The 24413-nt window shown below is 37.4% G+C and overlaps 2 protein-coding genes across 7 annotated transcripts in view; one reads left to right on the forward strand and one right to left on the reverse strand.

The window, feature by feature from the left end:
* The window catches only part of LOC121418586 (protein phosphatase 1B-like), a 30766-nt gene extending 18653 nt beyond the window's left edge, over window positions 1-12113 (reverse strand). For 4 of the 5 annotated variants that reach the window (XM_041612535.1, XM_041612536.1, XM_041612531.1 and 1 more), the window contains exon 1: window positions 12011-12113. The gene's annotated coding sequence lies outside the window, so the exon portion shown is untranslated. The remainder of the gene's footprint in view (window positions 1-12010) is intronic. The other variant, XM_041612532.1, reaches the window with a different exon arrangement.
* Window positions 12114-21020: 8907 nt separating this feature from the next.
* Window positions 21021-24413, forward strand: part of LOC121418588 (thyroid adenoma-associated protein homolog) — a 40069-nt gene continuing 36676 nt past the window's right edge. Inside the window, exon 1 of one of the 2 annotated variants that reach the window (XM_041612538.1) lies at window positions 21021-21189. The gene's annotated coding sequence lies outside the window, so the exon portion shown is untranslated. Of the gene's footprint in view, window positions 21190-21342; window positions 21410-24413 lie in introns of those variants that run through there. The other variant, XM_041612537.1, reaches the window with a different exon arrangement.

The raw sequence follows: 24413 nt of genomic DNA on the forward strand, positions 1-24413 counted from the left end.
TTTGTATGAATAAAAAATATGTGCCAAAGGATTCTGGAGGAAATTGTGTAATTGCTGAGAAATAAGCAAAATAAGCGCGGATTTGGTCACTTCTGTCGGGTCTCTATTCCAGCAATAATAATACGCTGTCCCACGTGTGCCTATCTGTGTTGGCGATCTGCAGTGTGATCGTATTTCAGCTTAGATTTTATGATTTCACAAAGTTCAGTTTATGTAACTGTACCAGATCTAGATCCACGATGATATAGTCTTACTTAACCTTGGTCTTAAAGACTTTCTCACGAAATAAGTGTTTTACTGCAACTACATGTACTATCATTTAGCTTTAACCCTATTGAAATATTAAATTGTCCATGCACTTCCTCAACAACACAGTGCTTATTTTAAGCGATTCTTGCTGATCTTTAGACACCAAGAGGCAATTAAGTTTTTGTATTATGCCTACCTCCAAGGTATGATTAAGGTAATCAAAATAAAAGGAGAGAATCCATCTTACCTGAAAGAAGTGGAGCGTTGTGGCCCAGTGGATTAGTCTTCGGACTTTGAAACAGAGGGTCGTGGGTTCAAATCCCAGCCATGGCGTAATTTCCTTCAGCAAGAAACTGATCCACATTGTGCTACACTCAACCCAGGTGAGGTAAATGGGTACCGGTAGGAAGTAATTCCTTAAAAAGCTGTGTGCCCTATAAACGCCTAGCTTAGCCGGGTAATATAGGAGCGCCTTGAGCACCTAACAAGGTGGATATGTGCGCAATATAAATACCCTATATTATTATCATCAATACAGAAGAATAATAATTATACTTGCTAACATGTATATAGCGCTTAATACTTACTTTGTCAGAAGTCTCTAAGCGCTCTTTAGTATATGGAGCATAATTACCCTGGCTTTAGCAGTGCAGCTGTTACGCGCGCTGCGTTTCAAGCAATAAATTCCTGCCAGGTACCCATTTACCTCACCTGGGTTGAGTGCAGCATATTGTGGATCAATTTCTTGCTGAAGGAAATTACGCCATGGTCGGGATTCGAACCCACGACCCTGTTTCAGAGTCCGGAGACTAATCCACTGGGCCACAATGTTCCAAGAAGAGCCATCTAATACTTGTTTCATCAAAATCAGTTCAAGCGAGTTATGCAAGTTTGAAATGTTTTGTTATACCTTCTTGGGATCTTAAAATTGGCAAACAGGCTTCAAAACGGCTGATTTTGTGGATAACTCTCCATTTGTTTTGTACACAAATTTTCAGATTTCCCCCCCCCCCCCATTTTACATATTTCACATTATCTCTCCCTGACTATGATAAATGTAATGTGAATTATATTTTCTCATGGCATATGTTATGCTCAAAAGGAGGCAAGATGCAATTTGAAGTAAAATGGGGAAACTCTGAAATTGTGTACAAAACAAATGGAGAGTTGTCTACAAATTCTGTGATTCTGAAGCACAGTGGCGAATTTGAGGATCCCATAAAAAGTACCGTAAGCAACGGTGTATTAACCGCACCTTTTTCTCGGCGGGATAGAAGCAAAAGTCTCCCGTACATGTACAATGTCTGCCAGTTCACAATACATCGAGTGGCCGGGCGTAGCCTCTCAGGCAATGTCTTTTAGAGGGGTATGAGCCGCGGGTATTGGGAAGCAATTATTATGATCTGAATTAAATATTGTCCATAACAAACGCACCCACCTTCATGACACTAATTTTGACTTTATTCTCGATTCAAAGTAGTGAAGTTCCCTGGCTAAGTTAAAAGAGATGCCAAGCATACTCAGTAATATTTTGTCACCGCTGAGCGAGAGTTGACTGTTGAGTGAGCTGATCGAGCTTGCGTTGTATCGTGGTTATAGTGCGACTTAAGCTGGCGCTATTCATTTTAACCCCTCCAAAGTACCGTTTCGCGCCAGCTTATTTTTTCTTTCCTGATTGCTTTTCATAAGATACCATGTAAACCATACACGAGAGAGACGGCACGAAGCCGTAAAAAATAACTGGAAAAAATGCCAATTTCTTTGTTTCTTGAACCTTCCTGTAATCCCATATCCAAAATTCATGCTAAGACATCAAATTTCTGAAAGTGATTGTGAGGTTGAGATGCAAGAAATGTGAATGTTTCTTCCTCCAACGCCGGGAAAGACACAGATCATAATTTGATAAGATGTACCGGTACTGTATCGTAGTTTGCAATGTACAATGTACAAGAACGGCAGTGCCGTGTGTGTGTACACTGTCACTGTGAGGTGAGTGAGTGTGTAAGTGGCCAATATTGTCGGGACCTTTCTTTCTTGCTAACATTTGTAGATGAATTGATCAAGAACAGCAGACTTCCGCATACCGTTAATCTCTTTGGATGCTTTGAAATCTTTAACCTAGTTTTTGTTTCTTTGTATTTCAAATATGCATGTAAATGTGAGAAGGATTATTTCTATTTTTTTTTTAGTCCAAAGTTATTGGTGCGGTTTATAGTGCGTTACTTACGGTATGTACAACACATCCAACGACATCCAAAACTTGGTTATTTCACAACCAATTTTTATGAAACTTGTTTTAAATTCTTCCTCTCATTTTACTCTTTCCAATAAGATTGCTACTCTTCTTGGGTTTGGGGTTCCTTCAAAGGAAAAAAACAACCTTTGGAACAAGATGCATGTAGCTTGTGTGAAAATAGAGAGATCAAAGAAACGGATCAAACAAAGTTTGAAAAATATCGGGCAAATAAAAAGTTACATGTATGAGCATTTGAATATTGTGATCACGAGATGGAGATCCTCCCTATTGGCAATATGACAAGCGTGTGTGATGTCACTTGTGAACAACTCTCCCAGTACTTTTGTATATTCAAGAAGCTGCCATTTTATCACATCTATCAGAAGATCATGTATTCTTTCTATAGGAGGGTATCTGGGAATGTAATACAAATTTTCAAAGAATACATTACGGATAAAACGTTTGTGTTACCTACTGTAAGAAAGAGCAAAATGAGACATTTTGGGGGTATTTTATAGTCCACCAAAGGGAAAGTTGCTCACATGTGACATCTTTTTGGCATTGCCAATTGGAGGATCTTCATAGCACTAGTAATTGCAATATTCAAATGCTCATAACTTTTTCATTGTTTATCCAATTTTAATTAAACTTTGTTGATCTGTTTCTTTGATTTTTTCTGTATTAAAACAAATCCACGTGTTCCGAAGGTGACATTCCTCTTTAAGGACAAGCAACTGTCAAGGGCAAACTCTTTCTGTTTATAATGCGCATCCACCACTTTGGATTCTCTGAAGGGGAAAATGTCTGGAACATACATGTAAACAAGTATTTTAGAGTTATGTTGTGCAAGATTTACATGTAGAATTAGTTTCTTGCCAGGATAGTTTCCAGGACTTGATCTAGAAACACTCCAAGAATTTTAGGACCTGAAATTGTGGAGTTTAACCCCAATCCCTAACCAGCATACAACACTGTCAAAAGTAACTTTCATTGCAATCTGTTTACATGGGAAGTTTACCCTGTAAGGATTGATTTGAATAAGAATTCATACCATAGGAGCTGCTCACAAGTGATATCACAAAATCAAAATTTAAATCATTTGTAACATGTTCTTGAAAATCCACTGGAGCTCTTCAGAACGAATGGGGACCCCGATTTTCATTTAATATTTCGATAGAGTTGGAATCATAGCTATGATTTCATGCCTCATTTGACCCTCAATTAGTCATGCCATCAAGATGACGTTGGAATTCCGAATTTTGATTTGATGTGTTAAGTCGTCATCATAATTATGCAAATATGACTCCAACTCTGTAAATATTGGTCAAGTTTTGCCAATTTTTTATTATATGTAGCTTTGGCCATCCTTGTTCTGAGTACTGCCTTCAAGTTCATTTTTCATTCTGACAAATGAATCATCCTGAAAACTTGCTATTTATCGGTTCAAGCCAAAGGGTATACAGGATTTATTTCTCTTTTTAATACCATCTCGCACATGATCCTTAATGACCATCCAAAGTACATAAGCTAAAATATTACAAAATAAAACAGATCGTAATAATTTTTCATATTGCATCTATCTTCCTATGAAACTTAATACATTCTGTATCTATCTGTCTGCTATTTGGCAATCTATCTTTCTATTAATTTTTATATAGATCTATCTCATATCTATCTAGCAGTCAGCCTAAATGTACATGTATCTATCGATCTTTATGACTGTCCGTCAATCTATCTTGCTGTCTATTCATTTATTTATCTATTTCATTCATTTATTTATTTTTCATTTATATATTTATTTATTAATTCATATATCTATTTTTTTATTCATCAATCAATCAATCTGTCTATTGATCTATGTATTTATATAAAATTACAGATCTGCCTTTCTATCTATTAATCTACGTAAAATATATTTATTTGTTTAAACATATCTGTCTATATATCTATCTGTTGATCTATATGTATATCAAATATAATATCATCATCACCATCATCATTATCATCATCGTCATCATCATCACTATAATCATCATAGGAATATAATCATAATCATCCTCTTTGTCCTCATCTTTTTCATCATTATACGATTACCATCATAATCATCATCCTCTTCATCATGGTCCTCATCATCTTTATCAACATCATTATACAGTCATTATCAAGACTATTCTAATCGTTATCACAATAATCGTTGTCATGGTTAACATTTATTCTGATGATTCAGTGATGATCATCAAGGACTTCATTTGTAAATAAATCATTTCATATACATGTACATAAACATTGCTCAAGAAAACCAAGATGACAGACCACTTAATTCGTCCTCATGACAAATTAAAAAAAAAAGTTTTGATGATACACCTAATCCTAACTTTATGGTATTACTTTTTTTAATTTCATTGTTACCCAGTACCGTAAGGGCAGTTGTATTCAACCCAGCATAATTCAAAGATTTTGACATATTTCCAAAAATATTTAGAAATATGGAAACTATCTTAATTTCATACCTTTGTTATTTCCAGGGTAATCTGTTGTCGGTATTTTCTTTATCAATCTGTCGACTGTATGCGCGTAGGATCGAATTATGCGCCGATGGCCTTTTGCACTGAATTGCACTAGTATTCAACCTAGTGAGGATAGATAGCAAATCTCAGAAGGGTTTATATTGGTAAATTAGATCTAGATCTAGCTATGTAAGTCTCTGGCTTTGATTAATTCCGTTTGGTCTCATCTCAAATGGTCTAGTCCATAGTCGGATGGGACAAGGGCAGATTGAGAGACAGGACCATCTTTCATCGCTAGGTTGAATACTAGTGCAAAAAACCGTCGCCGTATAATTCGATCGCCCGCGCACACAGTTGACTGGTTGAAGAAAAAAATAACGGAAAAAGAATAACCAGCATTTGCTCTTAGAACTGAGTCTTAGAAATAAGACGGGTCTAAAATTCAGGTAAATTCTATGTTTCTATATATTTGAGGAAACTCTCCAAACGGGTTGAATACTAGTGCACTTACGGTACTGGTACTTAGTTTTTTAAAAAACTACTCTTTGTAAAAATTTCAGTCCGATAATCTAGTAAAGGCCATCATTTCCCATTGAATTAAAGAAAATATGCACCTAGGCCTATATTAAAGTTGCAGGAAGGATTTCAAAATGTCAAATTTGTGGTGCAAGACAAAGACAACATGGACAAAATGACTCCTAATGCAACTGACCAGGGATTTTTTATTCTTTCTATCCACGAAAGAATCTTGAAGTTGCAGCTGCTTCCCAAATTTAATCAAATTCTTATTAGGTGGTCTGTCTATGACAGATCACCTCTTGATTTCGTCAGAATTTTCTTTCTTTATTATTTATTTATTTTTAGCACCTATGTTTGTCGCCAACTTTTCTCGAAATTGGCTGAATCAATTTTGCTGATTTTTTTGTCATATATAGAATCTATCATAGAGACGGCAAAATAAGCTTTTGAAGGTCATATGGTCATGATGACGTCATCTACGCGCCATTTTGTAAAATTCTTCATTTGATCATATCTTCATTATCAATTATCAAAAATTAACAATATTTACAGGACATTAACCTCATGTCAAGGGTCAAATGTCAATGTCATCAAAGGTCATGTAGAGGTCATGACGCGCGCGTACGCGCGCGTCAAAGGTAAAAAAATCGTCCAAATGACCTATAAAATTTTTTGGGTACGTTTCAGATCATTTTAAGTATTTCGAAAATTTGCGCGCGCGCACATATGCGCGCGCGTTTCCGCGCGTTACACCTTAACGCAACGCAGAAAAACCGTTTCTTTTAATATCATTGCATTGCTAATAAAATTCTGAGCAATTTGATACCTTGATCAACCTTCTACAACCATAAATAACGAAATTAACACCCGTTAAACTTTGCAGCACGTGTGCGCGCGAGCTCTCACTATAGGCCATATATGGGCAAAAACATGCCTATTGCAAATTCACTGTAGCTCTTTAAATAGTCCGTTGACCCCCAATTTTTTTTTCATATATCGATAGATTATGAGTTGTAGATTTGATTTCATGTCACCATTGTCCCTAAATTATCTCGTGACGTCATCAAATAGGCGCCCAAACTAAAAATTTCATTTATTCAAAAATGACGTCATCAAATTTATGCAAATTTGGCTGTAACTTCTCGAATATAAATCATTTTTCGCCCAGATTTCGATATGTTGTAGTTTAGAAGGTACTCTTTCTCCTCAGTTAACATGAATATTCGTTTTGAGGAACGCATCATTGCGTAAAACAGCGATGAAAAGAGGCATGTCATTTTTCCTCATTTTGCGTGTAATCTCTATGGGACATGACTTTTTCCCTCGTGAGCCATATCTCCATTTTTTCTTGTCACCTTTCCTTGAGCTTTTAACATGTTGTAGCTGAGATTCTGGGCTATCGGAAGTGTGCCCTTCATTTTTTGATCAGATGCCGGGATCATGCCCGTATTTCACTTGCAAAATTGGAATTGTAATTTTCAAAATTGCTTACGTGTAATCTCTATGGGGAATATCGTGGCTCAATGGATAACGCATTTGACTTGCTTTCTCGAGGGCGGAGGTTCGATTCCTGGGGTAGAAAAGATGATTTTTTTTTTCATTTTTTTTTTCTTTTTGCCACCTCTTACATGATCCTTTATGATAATTAAAAGGTATGAAAGTTAAAATTTAGCAAGATAAAACAGATTATAATTGTTTTTTTTCATATCACATGTATTTTGTGTGTAATCTCTATGGGACATGACTTTTTCTCAAAACTAGATTCGACATTCCTCTATTTCGTGAGCCATATCTCCATTTCTTCTAGTCAGTTTTGCCGGAGCTTTTAATATGTTATAGCTGAGATTCTGGGCTTTCGGTAATGTGACCTCCACTTTTTGATCAGATGCCGGGATCATGTCCGTTTTTCACTTGCAATATTGGAATTGTAATTCTCAAAATTGCTTACGTGTAAAGTCTATGGGAAACATTAATAATCACATTGAGCAATGGTCAAAATTTATTCTTAGGATGTCTAGAATCAAGATTATCAATCATATCTAAATTATTCATTTTATACATTAGCCGACTCTGAATGAAAAATCATGACAGACCACCTAATTCGTCCGCATGACGAATTAAATTCTAGTATTTTAATTGTTATTGTTAGCATTTCATTGATTTATTTTTCGCACCTATGTTTGTCGCCAACTTTTCTCCGAATCGGCTTAATCAATTTTGCTGAATATTTCGTCATTTATAGGATCTGTCATGGACACGTCAGAATAAGCTTTTCAAGGTCATCAGGTCATGATGATGTCATCTAAGCGCCATTTTGTAAAATCACATTATCAATCATATCTCCATTATAAATTATCAAAAATCAATCAAATTAATATCATACCAACTTTACGACAAGGGTCATTAGGTCATGTCATCAAAGGTCACCTGGAGGTCACGATGCGCGCGTACGCGCGCGTCCAAATTTAAAAATGTCAAAAATCACTTTTTGACCAAAGTAGAGTACGTTTCAGGTCATTCTAAGCATTTCAAAAAATTGCGCGCGCACACATGTGCGCGCGCGTTTCCGCGCGTAATGCCTTAACGTAGTGCAAAAACACCGTTTTTTTTTACATCATTGCATTGATAATATAATTTTGAACAATTTGATACTCAATTTAGCTCTCTATGACCAATAATAACGAAATTAACACCCGTTAAAATTTGCAGCACGTGTGCGCGCGAGCTCTTACTATAGGCCATATATGGGCAAAAACATGCCTATTGCAAATTCACTGTAGCTCTTTAAATAGTCCATTGACCCCCAATTTTTTTTTCATATATCGATTAAGCCTGAGTCGAATCGATTTTAAAATCGGTGTTCGATCGATGTCATCGAACACCGGTGCAGATTTTGCAAAATCGGTGCATCGAAAAAAAAAAAAAATACGTCGGCCGGCCGATTCGTTTGGTTTACACAATCAATCATCAAAATATCAGTAATGTCCAACTTTACTACTACTTACTTGATTTCTATTGCCCCCAAAATGAAACCGAATGAGTAATTATGATGCTATTCACCATTAATTTGAAGTTTATTTCGATCATAGTTCGAGTCTTACTCGTCTGCTCGTGCCGAGATAATTTATGCACGATGAATTCATGAATGGAAGTCATGGCCATCGATCGTGCATGCGCAGTACTGTTCTTTAATCAAACCAGAAAATGGCCGGAAATTGACGCGATCAACGTAAAATAAATCTTGCTTTCATGAACAATATTAAAATCATGACCATAGAACATTATTTAATCGTAATATTTAACAATAATTTGCATATGATAATCATTAATATGAATTTAGAGCTTGATGTGAAACGTTTGTATTTCGTTTCAATTTTCAATGGCGGACATCTCATGACGATCGACTTGACTTCTTGAGTCGATCGAGCTAGTGCACTTGTCTAAAAAAAATAATCATCACGTCAGGATTGATTCTCGAACATTGTCTACATGCAAAAACTCTGTTCAAGTTCGTAATATCACCATATAATATCATTTTACATGACAGAACAGAGAAAATTGCGTTTGATATTTTTTCCCATCAATTTGAAGCTAGTTTGTGCCCAACTTTGGGCTCTGATTTCATGAATGGGAAAATATGTCATACGTCATCAAACACGCATGCGCATTGTGCTTATTTTCTCGGAGCTTGGAGGAGACGTCCAGAGATGGAACAATAGAAATAATCCCAGTATTATTTCTTCCATATGAACATAACATACTTTGCTGACATCGTCAATATTCTTAGTATGACCATAAAATCTTGTTAAATCGTAATAATTTAGATGAATTTAGGGCTCGATTCGAAACATTCGTATTCATTTTGATCGCATGCTCAATTGCGTCTAAAAAACTGGATTGTCATTATCAGGATTAATTCTCGAACATCGTCATAACTCATATTCCACAATCTTTTCTCACAATCGTTATATCAGCATTGAATAGCAATTCAAATGACCATCCAGAGAAAATTACGTATTTATTCTCATAAATTTATTTGGAGCTCATTTTGGATCCAACTACACAATCTCAGGCAAGTTACAGCGCTCTCCGTTGATTGCAATTGTTTGCTGGCGCTGACGTCAAGCACGCCTGTCGTTTCGGGAGAGTGAGTGTACGGAGCTGCGGACGGGGCTAGTGAATGGACTGCGAATGCTAGTTGACCGAAAATCATTCGGATCGACTCTGCGTGATTCATGTCTTTATTATTGTTTCATTTTAAACTTATATGTTGTCATCTGCAAATATCATTGTTGAAGATATTTTGGGAAGAATTCTGCTTTGGTCCCCGGCCTTTTTTGTGTGTTTTGTGATCATGGAAAATACAAACGAACTTTGCTCTGTCATCTGCTTGTGCAACGCTCACCCGGCCAACGCCAGCGCATACCGTCAGTGCGTAGTGCATATGCAAAGCGCATCGCATCGACGCAAAAACAAAAGACTAAATTTTCCCCGCCTTCAATATTCGATGCATCGATGTTCGATCGAATTAGAGCTGTCGAACACCGGTTTTCAAAATAATCGATATGACTCAGGCTTAATATCGATAGAGTATGAGTTGCAAATTTGATTTCATGTCATCAATGTCCCTAAATTATATCATGACGTCATCAAAATGGCGCCTAAACTAAAAATTTCATTTTTTCAAAGGTGACGTCATCAAATTTATGCAAATTTGGTTGTAACTTCTCGAATACAGATCGTTTTACGCCCAGATTTTGATATATTGTAGTTTAGAATGTACCCTTTCTCCGTAATACACATAAATTTTCGTTTTGAGAAAGACATCATTGCGTAAAACAGCAATGAAAAGATGCATGTCATTTTTCCTCATTTTGCATGTAATCTCTATGGGACATGACTTTTTCTCAAAACCAGATTCGACATTCCTCTATTTCGTGAGCCATATCTCCATTTTTCTTGTCAGTTTTCTTCAAGCTTTTAGTATGTTGTAGCTGAGATTCTAAGCTTTTGCAAGTGTGCCCTCCATTCTTTGATCAGATGCCGAGATCATGCCCGTATTTCACTTGCAAAATTGGACTTGTAATTCTCAAAATTGCTTACGTGTATTCTCTATGGTGAATATCGTGGCTTTGACTGCTTCTTAAAGGGCGCGGGTTCGAGTCCTGGGGTGAACAAGATAAATTTTTTTTTCACTTTTTTTTTTCTTTTTGCCACTTCTTACATGATCCTTTATGATAATTTAAAGGTATAAAAGTTTAAATTTAGCAAGATAAAACAGATTATAATTACTTTTTTTCATATCACATGTATTTTGCGTGTAATCTCTATGGGACATGACCTTTTCTCAAAACTAGATTCGACATTCCTCTATTTCGTGAGCTATATCTCCATTGTTTCGTGTCAGTTTTCCCTGAGCTTTTAGTATGTTGTAGCCGAGATTCTAAGCTTTCGAAAATATGCCCTCCATTTTTTGATCAGATGCCGGGATCATGCCCGTATTTCTCTTGCAAAATTGGAATTGTAATTCTCAAATTTGCTTACGTGTAATCTCTATGGGGAATATGCTAGCTCAATGGATAACGCATTTGACGTGTTCGTCCGTATTGCTGACGTGTAGGTCCGTGTTGCTGACGTGGTGGTCTGTGTAGCTGACGTGTAGGTCCGTGTTGCTGACGTATTGGTCCGTGTTGACGACGTGCTCTGCCGGCATGATCCGTGTAGATCCGTGTGAAGCTGCCGTGTTGATGCCGTGTTCACAGTCATCTGGGGCAAAACTATCCCGGACCTCCCCGGATCATGCCGGCATTGCCGTGTTGATCCGTGAGGTATAATCATCTATCTTGTATGTATCTGTTTGAAGATGTATGTCTGACGATTGTCATCACCACATCAATAATCACATTTAGTAATGGTCAAAACTTATTCTTAGGATGTCTACGATCAAGATTATCAATGATATCTAAATTATTTATTTCATACATCAGACGGCACTGAATGACAAATCATGACAGACCACCTAATTCGTCCGCATGACGAATTAAATTCTAGTTAACTTTTCTTTTGACTTTTGTACACTGAATTCTGAAAGTCACGTGTCAGGTCACTCATGATCATCACATTAATATTATGATATCGCATTATTGCAAATCAAATTGTGTGCAGCTAAACTTTTAGATCTACAATTCAGCGGCGCGGCTAACGGGTGGTGGTCATGGTGGTTTTCCGAATTTCTGCCTGGCCCTGCCGTCCTCCTCCGCGCTCGTCCAGTGCTGCCAGCCAGTCCAGCTCCAGGGGCACAGTGCAGGGGAAGTGAATCGACAGTGAACTGAACGCGAACGGTCAAGACTCCACCATTTTAATTTTGTTGGGCTACCTCTATTTTCATTATTTCTAAAGGAAGATCCAAACAAAAATGCATATTCATTGTGCAATAACTTCACATCTATTCGAAACTTTCACACTCTTCAAATTTTACTTTATTACCCATTTTACTCACCAATTCCTTGGTTTTGTGAAGGTTGCCATTACCGGATAAGCGTTGCTTGAACTTTGATTGGCGTTTACAATCACGTGATAAATGACATCATTTCTCATTCGAGGATCGATTTTGGACAGTGCTTGGTCTATGGTCTGTGCTACTAGTATATGGTCGGGTTGCCTTGGATCATCATCATCATCAATACTAAAATCAAATCAGGGCCCGTTTTGATATAAAAGAAGTACAGTTGATCTATATACCCCTATATACATCAGGCGCGCAGCCGGGGGGGCGGGGCCGGTGGGGGCGGTCGCCCCCCAAAACAAACATCCCCAAAAAGAAAAAGAAAAAAAATGAAAAATTAAGAGAGGAGAAAAGGAAAAGGGAAGGGAGGAAAGGGAAAGGTAAATTTGTGTTTTTTTTTCGTTTTATTCTTTTTTTTCTTAAAAGAGAAACTCAATCACTCTTGCTCTAAATTTATATATGAATTTCGCGGTTAAATGACAATATTGCAGTTCTCCATTGTTACTTTCCCCACCCTCTCTCTAACCCTGTTTTTCCACCTCAGGTATATGTGTTTTTTTTTGCCAGTTAAAGTTCAACTGTAGGGGAAGGCGGGGTAAGTTGAGCATAGGGGCAAGTTGAGCCACCAGCCCCAGGCCAATAATGAATGAGTCAGACATTGTGGTGGTGTCATGTATTGATGACCCATAGCATAACCCCTAACCCCATGTGCACCACATTGTTTTCAACTTTGAAACAAAAAGTAGTTTTTTAGAGGGAAAAATATGAATTTTAGCCAAAAAAGTAAAAAAGAGTGTGAAATAGATAAGTGCTTTATAAACACACACATCTTTAAATATAATAAAGACATGATAACAACATTATAAGTCCAGGTATGGATCTTCATTCTTGTCATAGTCTTTTATATGATGGATGCATAATAAATGTGTGGATACAAAATTATCGCACTAAGTTCGCACTGGGGTAAGTTGAGCCAAACTGCATGGGGCAAGTTGAGCCATGGTAATTCCTACGGTAATGTATCTTAAAAAACAAACAAACCGTAAAAATCGATCGAAATGCAGGCTGAAAGGAGCAAATTTACATGCTCTTATCCTTTTAAAGGATATTAGTATTTATAGAGAATTAGCAAGTCAAGACTTTAAACAAAAAATTGACATGCTGGTTCTCCCCTCATACATTTTGTACATAGTTTTTGTGGCTCAACTTACCCCAGAAAGTGGCTCAAACTTACCCCATATATGGGGCAAGTTGAGCCATTTGACATCGTTTTTTTTCAAAGGTCATGATGACTTTCATTGTGGGGATAGAAAGTTATATATAGGTGGAAAATATTTCAGAAGAATTAAATTTTAAGGCAAGGTACTTATTTCGACATGATTATTAATCATATCAATTCTTACATGCAAAAAGCAAAAACTGTCACAACTTATCCATCCTTCCCCTATCCATTAGGGCATGGAATTAGAGTAAGGTTAGGCCAAAGTATATGAAGTTATCTTTTTTTTTAATTGATCGCGCAACTTTTGGTAGGGTCGGCTCCGGGCGGGTAAAATTTTTATATCAATTTCTGCCGTCACCTGAAAGTCAACTTCCCGGGTCAACTCGTGCTTTTCAGCTCATTACTAAACAACCATAATTTTGGGGCAAACGGGTTCCTAAAATTCGTGTCGTATTGAATAAAAAAGTACAATTTTTTTTTATCAAATTCTATTAAACTTCATGTCATTTCCCTTCACATTCATCTCCTGCCCTGTTTTGCGCCTTCAGTTTGAAATTTTGAATGACACTTAAGTTTCTTTACATTTCAAAATGAAGCACTTCAGGATAAGTCAAAGAAATTAGGAATCCTTTTTTTATTTAATTTCAATAAATCACAGAAGTTTCAACTTTTTGCGCACTATTTCCTCGTAAAGAAGTTCAATAATCTTAGAAAATCATTTGAATTAGAGCCGATGGGGTATTAGAGATATATGCATTTGATGAAACGTCCGCCCTTTGAAATTTCAGAGTTTCATTGCTCTGCGCGTGGCTGAATATCTTTCTCCCGGCATTATACACTTCTTCTCTGTTTTGCGAGTTAAAGATGCACTGTCGCTAAATTGTTTGTAATCAAATCTGATCTTTCCAAGGGAAGTATTCAATATATCTTTGAGAAAACCCTTTAGTCGGGACCCTTTTCATGTCAAAAATTGATAAAACGCTTTAGCTTCCGCGCTTCGCGCGAGGTTATTATTATTTTAATTTCCTCCATTATAATTATTCCTTTTTTGTGCGTTCACAATTACTTTTGAAAACAAATTAAGGTTCATGAAAACAATGTTCAAAATCACAATATAGTCAACTGAATTGGAGCTGATATAGAGAGACGGCTCCTTTTCATTTTAATTTATGAAACACCAAAAGCTTCGCGCTTCGCGCGGGAGGGGGAAACTCCCCGCCCTGCACCCACCCTAGGGAGCGCACTTTGCGCGCTCTATAAGTGTTGGCACCAAAGGTTGGCACGTTTTGCGTGCATTTACCGCCCCCTCCAAAATGAAATCCTGGCTACGCGGTTGATATACATGTATATAAACAGTCCACCCCCCCCCCCCAAAAAAAAAAAAAAAAAAACGAAAATAAAGATAAAAAATAAACTAAACGAAAAAAAAAGTAAATGAAAATAATGAATTAATAAAAAATATAATAAATAAATCAATTAATTCAATTAATTAATTGATTAAATATTTAAATGAATAGATATTTAAATAAATCATAGATTAATTAATCAAACCAATGAATAAATAAATGAAAATCAATAAATGAATAATTATATACAAATAGAAAAATAATAATAAAACAAAACTCTTACTACCACGAAATGAAAAGAGAAAATGAAAAAAAAGAAAGCCAAGGTTGAACTTTTAATTTTCTGAGCATCATGTCAAGATCTATCCCCCCAAAAAAAAATTATTGAAGAGGTCAAAACTTGCTCGCTCGCCTTCGCTCTCTCACATCTTTTTAGAAGTTTTTCTTCCATCCGCCACATCTGGTCCCATCTTAAGCTCATTACCGTCCACTGGGGAATTTATCTTGGTTTATAATATTGCAATATTTCAATGCAGTATTACAGTAGGCGTAGAACTGATGAGAGAATAGGCCTATACATGTATGTGTTTCCCGGGAAATCCATGCATGTTATCATCATTAAAACAAATCACTTTTGGGAGAGGGTAGGCCTATATAGAGAGTATATAGGCCATATTAAGAATGGCAGTATTGTTGTGTACTTTGCAAATATTATTGTCAATGTGCGTTTCCATCGAAGATTAATCTCCCAAAAGAGCCTGAAAATACCGAAATAGCACCAAAGTTAAGCATGCCATATTTGATAAAAAGAACCTAACTATATATCTCAGTTACTGTAGTTTATTCGCTTTTATATCTAGGCCAAAAGTCCATGCATGCAGGGTTACAAAGTATTGGCTCGCCTCCCATTCATATTTTTTTAAAGTATTGTTAGTATTTCTTTTTAGCCCGCTCCTTAATTGCTTGTCAGATTTTCGAGAAGGTAACTGATGACACATTCTACGCCCATACGTCAACCGGGTCTCTGCATCGACGAGAATACAAGTTTTGACAAAACGACCCCCACCCCCCCCCCCCCCCCCCCCCGCTGTACTAGTGAACCATAGTCAGAGTTGAAAGATGGACATTAAGTTTTGCATGTTGTATATCATAAGATAGGCCCAAATGTTTCTGAAAATGAAACTTATCAGCTATATTGTTTTTGAAAAGGTAGCCATGCACGTATCCTGGGGGGGGGGGTTCCTGGCCATAGTCATGGCCTCTCAGGTAAGAGAAAAGAGAGCGTCAAAGGGGGTCGAGAGAAAACGAGAATGGAGAGGAAAAGGGGACAATTATTCTTAACTTGGGAGACTATTCGAATTTACCATTATAGGGGCGCAATTTGATTTGCTATTGACCAAAATGATTTTAGGTTAGGGGCACCATCAAATTAAAATTTGAAATTAAATAGGGGCGTAAAAATTTTCAGTAAAAATTAATCTGGGTGGGGCAACTGCCCCTGCCCCTCCCCCTCCCGCTGCATACTGCGTCCACGGATAATTCTTCGGCACAAATCTAATATGACACCCTGGCAGAGAGTATTTCCTGAATATCCAAGCATATGGGCCGCGAAACCGGTAAGCTTGGAGGTTTCAACCCCTCCCACACACACAATTTTTTTTAAATAAAATTTACCATCTGATTTTGCTTTTGCATAGGCTCTCTCCCCAAACTTTCACAATGGTTCCACGGCCCCTGTACACATGAACAAAGTATCAAATAATTATGGAAAATACTCTTTTCTAGGACATCATGACAAGGACTTTCTTCGAACTGTTGGGTTATATATACTTTTTCGGTATATTCGAGACTTGTATCAATTCAAATACTTTTTAGAGTCAAGAACTGTGGAACTCAGCAAAGACAGGCTTGAAAGAAAAGTCAAACAAATTAGGAGTGTCTTATACAGTGGCGTAAATACGGGGGGCATGTGCCCCCCCCCATCGGCTGGCCAAAAAAAAACGGGAGAAAAAGAGGGAGAAGAAAGAAACGTAGTTGGGAAATATGAAATTATTGTACATTATTTTATATTACATAAGAAATATTTTTTTCATAACTTTATGAAACATAATTTTCGCAGGGCCTATTTGTTCATTATTCTTGGTACTCGCATCGTTTATTTAACGAGATATATAATCATGTTGTACTAAAAAGCAGAGGCGTTGATCCTGGGGGGGGGGCAGGGGGGTAATTGCCCCACCAATTAAAATATTGGGGGGCAAACATATAATTTTGCCCCCCAATAATTCCGGATATGCATTAAAAAAAACATGATTGTAATGTTCAGCAAGCGAGATTGAGATACACAACTCGTTCTTTATTTAAAATCGTGCTCTAAATGTCCGCTTTTCAGATTGGAATATAAAAATTTTCAGCTCGCGCTTCGCGCTCGCATCATTTCTGTAGCAAATATCCATACTTTTCATGATTAAATAGGTGAATGTAAATGTCCCGTTTCAGTTCTAAGCCTCAATAGAACTCCTGCTTGATTTGCAATCATCTTTTCTTGGATATATATCTTTTTCTTTATCAAAAACGTCCATTAAACTGTCATATTTTTCAGATCGAAATATCAAAATTTTCAGCTTGCGCTTCGCGCAATTCTTCTTCATTCTCTATTCTTCTTTCATATACAAATCTTAATCATTGATACCAATAATGAGAGAGTCAAGAGGGGCCTAAGCTTTCGATCCTAGCAGAATCTTCTTCGGAGGCAAAATGCTTAGAATATCAAGTTTTCAGGTCAGAATATAGAGAAATTTCAGCTCACTCTCGGCACTCGTACTATCTGTGTAGTGAGATATGCATCCTCCTCATGAGTAACAAACAGTCCGAAACAGGCACGCTTTTCCTGTCAGTATATAGGCCCTACTAAAAAAATCAGCTCGCGCTCCGCGCTCGCATTAATTTGTTGGTGAGATACGTGTCTGTGTCCCATGAGTCATATATATATATGTGTGTGCGTGTGTGTGTGCGGGTGTGGGTGTTTTGTACGATCGAGCGCCTTTGGAACGTTCATGATTTTGCCCCCCCCCAATCTGAAAAATGATCGACGCCCCTGCTAAAACGTCCTGTTTTCAAGACAATGTGCACCAAATATATTTTATCGCACTTCGAGTTATTATTGTTTTATGTAGTGACATGCTTCTTTTTCATGACTATTTGAAGTGATAGCCCCATTTTGAAGTCTGCATATACAAAAAATTCCTGTTCGTGCTAACGTTCGAATTAGTGGATTGATGAAATATGTCTGCTATTCCTGAATTCCTGAAATCATTCCATAAAATGTCTCTTTTTCTAATCTAAATATCAAAAATTTTCAGCTCGCGCTTCGCGCTCGCATCATTTTGTACGTGAAATACGTATGGTCTTCGTAAATTCCTACAAACAAGCATTAAAATGCTTCTCTTCGGGTCTAATTTTCCAAAATTTTCAGCTCGCGCTTTGCGCTCGCAATATTTGATTAGTGAAATTCGTATTTTAATCATGATTACAATGACTACAAAAAGTGTTTCATGTTTTCTATCAAAGTTAGCAAGCGCTCGGCACTCAACTTAGATGAGTATGGTGAGATATGTATTCTTTTATTTGATTCCTAAAAAATAGTCCTTAAACTGTCACTGTTTAGGGTCAATAAATACAAAAATTTCAGCTCGCGCTTCGAGCTCGCATTGTTTGTTTAGCGAGACAGATACGTAATTTCATTTTTTTTAATTGCTTATTATACCCCTTTTTAGGTCTGTATATTTCAGCTCGCGCTTCGCGCTCGCATCATTTATTCAGTGAGATACATTACATATCCATTTAATGACACAGTCCTTAAAATCTCTCTATAAGGTCAATAGGCCTATATACCTGGCAATTGAGCGCGCAAAGCGCGCTCACTGAGTGACTCAAAATTTTTGCAGGTCCCCCCCCCATGCCGTGACCCACGGTACGCCACTGGTCTTATAACATGTAATCCACCTCAACGTGTGTGTGTATTTGAGTTTTGTCAGACGTGTATCAATCAGATATGATTATTTACGTCTGGGACCGACCTTTAATGTCACCATCCGAAAGACGTGACCAGGGCTCGAACCTCGAACCTCTGCATCAATTTGTAACTTCCCCACAGCTTGGATTACAGGCGCACGCCACAACGCCCAGTTGTGGTATCGATGTCCCGTTTTCAAGTCCGAATATACTGACAAAATTATAGTTATATTCAGTTCAAACTTAAGACTTATACTGCTAACTGAAATATTTTAATTACAATTTTATTAAACTGAAATCGAGGAAACGTACCTCATTTTACTTAATAATGCGAGCACGACGCACGAGTTGAAACCCTTTCTTAAGCGCTTTTATTGTATACGCATGAATGCGATATTGTATGTCACTAAATGAAACTCAATACAGACATGGAGTACAAGTTGGCGCTAAACAGGGGAAACACATCCCATTAAACAATTAAAAATGCAAGCGCGAAGCGCGAACTAAATTTTTGTTATATTCTGCCTAAAAAATGAGAAAATTTAAGTGCCCTGCAATCAAACAGGATATGCATTTTATAATACGGACAATGTGACGGCGAATAATGACCTGGGGGTGTTTCACAAAGATTTAAGTCTGACTTAAGTCGCACTTAAATGCCGGGTTGCGTACGGTATATGAAAGGCTTGACCGCATTCGTCAGATCGTCTCAAGAGGACGCGCACTAATGCGTATCTATCAATAAGATCGCGCGTTGCATATCATATATGCGTCGGCATTTAAGTGCGACTTAATTCATACTTAAATCTATGTGAAACACCCCCCAAAAGGGATTGCTAATTTGCCAATTCTTCCCTTTCTCCTTTTTTCTTAATTTTTCTCCTCTTTTTCTCTATATTTTTTCTTCCACTTCTTTCACGTTCTCCCCCCCCCCTCGTTTTCCCCATCTCTTTCCATTTTTGCGCCGCAAATAGGGAGCTGTCTCAATAACTGCTTCGCCTCACCCCCATACGCCTATATACGCCCATATATACTTTTACATTTCCATTTTAGATTCCATAAATACATAAAAATTTCTTTTGTGTGGAAAAAAATCACAACTGATATTTCGTCTCTTCCATGCTCTGTCTTTTGTCTGAATGGTTTCCCTTAGTCTTTCTCTCTTTATTCACTTTCTCCTTTCCTTCTCTCTTTCCTCGGTATCTATCTGGGGATCGTTTCATCAACATTTTTATCCGATTAGTTGTCAGATCTGACATCTCTCCTTGATTCTGATTGGCTAAGAATCACTGTTACCATGGTAACTGTCGGATAAAACGGGACTTGTCGGATACAACATCGGACATTCCTTTCATTAAACACTCCCCAGATGTTGAGCTAGCATGAGGTTGCTTCGGCCCCGACTCCTTCAGCCCCCCCCCCTCATTTTGCTTTTTTAATGGGGAGGAGGTGCAGGGCCCGTTTCGCAAGGAATCTTTCTTCCCCTCTGATGATTTTATTTCACCATTTCCCTTCTTCTTCTTTTCCCTCTCTTTGTTTCACCCCCTTTATAGAAAAAAAAACTTTCTAGAGATGGAGGGGAACAAGAAGACTACCTGCCTACCCCTATGGGTCCGCGCCTAGTTGATGGATAATCGATTTATACATGCTGAATGCAGGATGATTATTATAAACATTGGGTCTTATAAAAACAGTTGGCGTAAAGAAAATTGGGGAGAGAGAGGGGGGAGATACGACTAAAAACATATTTTGTTACCTTCTCAATACAAAAATCTAATTTTGTGAAGAATTTTGACTCAATGATTATTAAAAAAACAATTTTCCATTTTCTTTTCTTTCTCCGTTTCTTTTCTCAGTCGTAAATTTTTTTTATGGGGGAGGGGGGTCGGATGGGGGGGGGTGGGAGGGTCCATGGTCCCTATAAGCCCCTATGTAAACCAGTTACATTAACGGTAAAAAGTGGTTGAAATGAGTGGTATAATATTTATTTCCAAAAGTCAGTGCATTTGAGTCAACAGTTTCAGATTAGTTACATACTTAAAAACAGAGACCACATATTTTTGCAATTACTTTACTTTCAACCGATCAGCTTTCGACAATGGGAGGGCGAATATATTTTCATCCACATTTTCCACATCGGCCGTTAAAAGCTGATTTTTTTTAATTTTTTTTTTAGGTTTTCACAACAGATTAAATTATAATACATCTTAGCTTTATTCTGTTACAAACAAGATAAATTATCTCAAAGTCTTCTTTTTGTTTGCACCGCCTTTAGGGGAAGCTGCAGCCGCTTCGGGTCCCCCCCCCCCCTGAATACACCTCTGGCTCCTTTTTTTAAGAGTGACCAAGTCTTATTGTACTGTTTTCGCGTACCATATACAGCTAGCTAAGATTGCGTAACTTTTCTAGCGTTCCATAGCTACCTGTGAGTGATTTCGGAAAGGAAAGTTAGTCGACAAGATTAATATTGACTAAACTTCTGCCCTGTTTCTTGTCGTATTCGTAAGGAAGTAATTTCAGGGCAATCAAGAAGATTGTGTTTGCTGTAATCGTATCATGCATTGAAGTTTCGGACTCCGAAGTGTGAACAAGTAAGCTAATGCTGCTGAAGTTACTAGCTCGTCATCGCATCGTGTGTGCTCACTAGTAGAGTTTAGTTTTGTGTACGAAGTCAATGGGGATGGGATTTGGGAGCTCGGAAACCTATGTTCGATATCCGTAACGGCGTAAGCTTAGTAGAGCAGCCGTAGAATGATGAAGCATTGATGAAACCTTATTCATTGAATGAGTGGTTACGATTAGTGGTTACCGGTGAGTATGTCTGACCAGTTTTGTTATTTTTGAAGAAAATTGAACGGAAAAAATAAAGGAAGCACGGGAAGGAAATGAAAATAAAACTAAGTAAAAGACAACATTAAAAAAGGAAGGAAAGACAACAATAAAAAAATAAAAAGGAAGGAAAGGAAAAACTTGAATTTATGAAAAAAAAGGAAAATATAGGTAAAGAGAACAAAATTTAAAAAAAAAGGAAAAGAAAAAAAAATCGAAATGAGAAAAAAAGGAAAAGATAGGCTAACGTAAAGTGGAAAATAATAGAAATTAAAAATGTTTTTCTTTCTCCTTCAATTTTGTAAATATATCATTCATTCCTTTTCTAAAGGAATCAAATAAAATGAATTGAAGGAGAAAGAAAACATAAAAGTGTGAGAGGTATAATAATTAAAAAAAATGTTGTGGCAAATAACCTTCACAAAATTTAGCATCTCGGAATCAAATTTGTCAAACAATAGTTGTTTACAAATAAACTAATCATCTTGGTCGAAATTAAACCTCACACTAGTGTAAATTTGGCTTCATTTCTATAGATATGTTGATGAAGGATGATCATCTGAGTGTCATCCAAATTAAAAAATTTAGTTTGCAGTATAGTGTTAGGGGATTAGGGGTAATTAAGCAGATAATAGACAACGTCACACGATCACCGGACCGGCGGGAATATTTGCACCCATCACCAATGCAGTACACAATACACTACACATACCGGTACTCTAGCTACATACTCACGCCACTCAAGCAGATCACTCCATACTCAACCCCCGCACAGCACAGACGTGTCGTGATCGAGCGAGAGGGTTCAACATACAAGTGAATAAGGTAAGACTTTTTCCCTGTGTGAAGTGTATGTGAGCAAGTGAGTGTGTATGACTGTAAGTGTTTCGGCCCCTCCACAATATTGGCGACGAGGATAAACGTGATTTTTAATTTATTTTCGGCAAAACATTTTCTTTACTTCGCCATAGCCGGCGCCGATAGCAGAATCTGCGCTGGCTGTGGCCGAATATAAAAAAGCCGCCGCCATCTTGATAATTGTAGATTTTTGATTAATTTCAGCTGTTTGACTCTGTTTCGTCCAAAAGATTAAATAAAACAACATATAACATATTATTTTAGTTTGAAATTTTATTTTTTGATATTTTAAGTTTGATATTTAATTTCGTGAATGTACTTTATTTTTTTACCAATCGGCACTGCCGTTCTAGCCCTGAAGGAATTCAGCGGCCAGCTTGACAGGAGCCAATCGGATTGTTCTGGTTACAAACAATATTCGTTGTACTATTTAGGGTTAATATCCATTTATTTTGTTTAACCATATATTTAAATCTTCCCTCGTTAGGATATTTTTTTCCGGGCCACCGAGAGCGATATGAATTTGATGAATTTTTGATTGAGTTTGAGTGTGTACTAATTGGGTAGTGAATTTTGCGACGTGAGTGAACTGAGCAGTGTACCGTATGTGGTGTGAATGGATAGCTGAATATTATTGATGTTGTGAGTTGATTATTTTATTACAAGCCTGAATTTGCTTTTCTCCTTTGACCGCTGCGCTGCTGCTGCTGTTAGTATTATTTTTTTGTAATTTTATTTCTGGGTGTTTTTGGGAGAAAACACCAGAAATCTGTTGCTGCTGCTGCTGTTAAATTGTTAGGAATTTATTATTTTTTGGGCACGTCTCAGGAGATCAGGAAATTCAGTCTTGTAATAATTATTTTGTTGCTGCTGCTGTTGTATTGAATAGTTTGATATTGTTGCTGCTGCCGTGTATTATTTTGTCGCTGCTGTTGTTGCTGTGCTGTTAGTTTGTTGCCGCTGCTGCTGTTGAGTGAATGCTGTGAGCTTTGCTGCTGACATTCAAATTAATAAATTGTAAATTGTTAAATTAAATAAATTGTATATAGAACTATTCATTATTCCAAGTGTACTTGTAAATATTAATTTTTGTTAAAAAAAAAAATATATTAAAAATATACTTACATAATTGAATAAGAAATTATTTGAAATTATTTCTATATTTTACATATCCTTCTTTGAACAAGTGAGCGTTCAATTGTTTGAATTTTTTCTTTCCTCTCTTAAAGAATTAAATCATAAAGGAATTTTATTTTTGAGGAAAGGTAGCCTCTGGACTTTAATTTGATTACATTTTCAGGATATTTTGAGGTTAGTTCTGTTAATTTCTCTTTCATATTTTTATTTAAAAAGTTAATTTTGTCCCAGATTTATTTTGATTTTATCCGCAAGACAAACTAGTCTGCAGGATAATTTTGGTCAATTAAATTTCAATTTGGGAATTTAACTTGTCCCAAATTTATTTTCAATTGACTATTGGGATTAATTTTTGTCACTGATTAATATTTCCTTACAACAAGATGGCGAGCAACATTTCAAGAATCAAAATCAACTTTTGTTCGTCTGAGGAATTAATGAGTTTGCCTGGAGTGGGTATGGCCACCGCCAACCGCATTCTACACGCAAGGGAGGCGGCCGACCTTACTCCAGAGACATTCTTGTCGATACCTCATATACCGAAGGCAGAACTGTTAGTTTACGCCTTTGATTATGAGCCAACAACAACGGCGCGTAATGTGGACCGCAGAGAAGTGCGCTCCGAAGGAGATGAGCCTTCTACGAGTGTTCCACTTATACCATCTAAGGAGCCCCCCATAAGCCAGGCATTTGAGGCTCGGCCACAGCACCCCCGTGCACATAGCACACGGTGCTGGAGGCCAGTCTTCTCAGACACAGGCCGGGGAGGCCTCCTCATTTTTCACAGGGGGGAGGCCAGGTGGCGCTTATACTCAGCAGCCGTCGGCCTCTCCAGAAGATAGGGCTAAGTCCCTCTGGGCTAATCAATTTGGGTATTCAAGATGGAACGATGGCCTGTTCCCACCACAGGGTCCCCAACAAGTTACCCCACCAGGACCCCAGTTCCAGTGTGGTCCTCATGCCCAAGTAGATTTGCATGGTCAGGCTCCCA

Source organism: Lytechinus variegatus, chromosome 7 (genome assembly GCF_018143015.1).
Source record: "Lytechinus variegatus isolate NC3 chromosome 7, Lvar_3.0, whole genome shotgun sequence".
NCBI lineage: Eukaryota > Metazoa > Echinodermata > Echinoidea > Temnopleuroida > Toxopneustidae > Lytechinus > Lytechinus variegatus.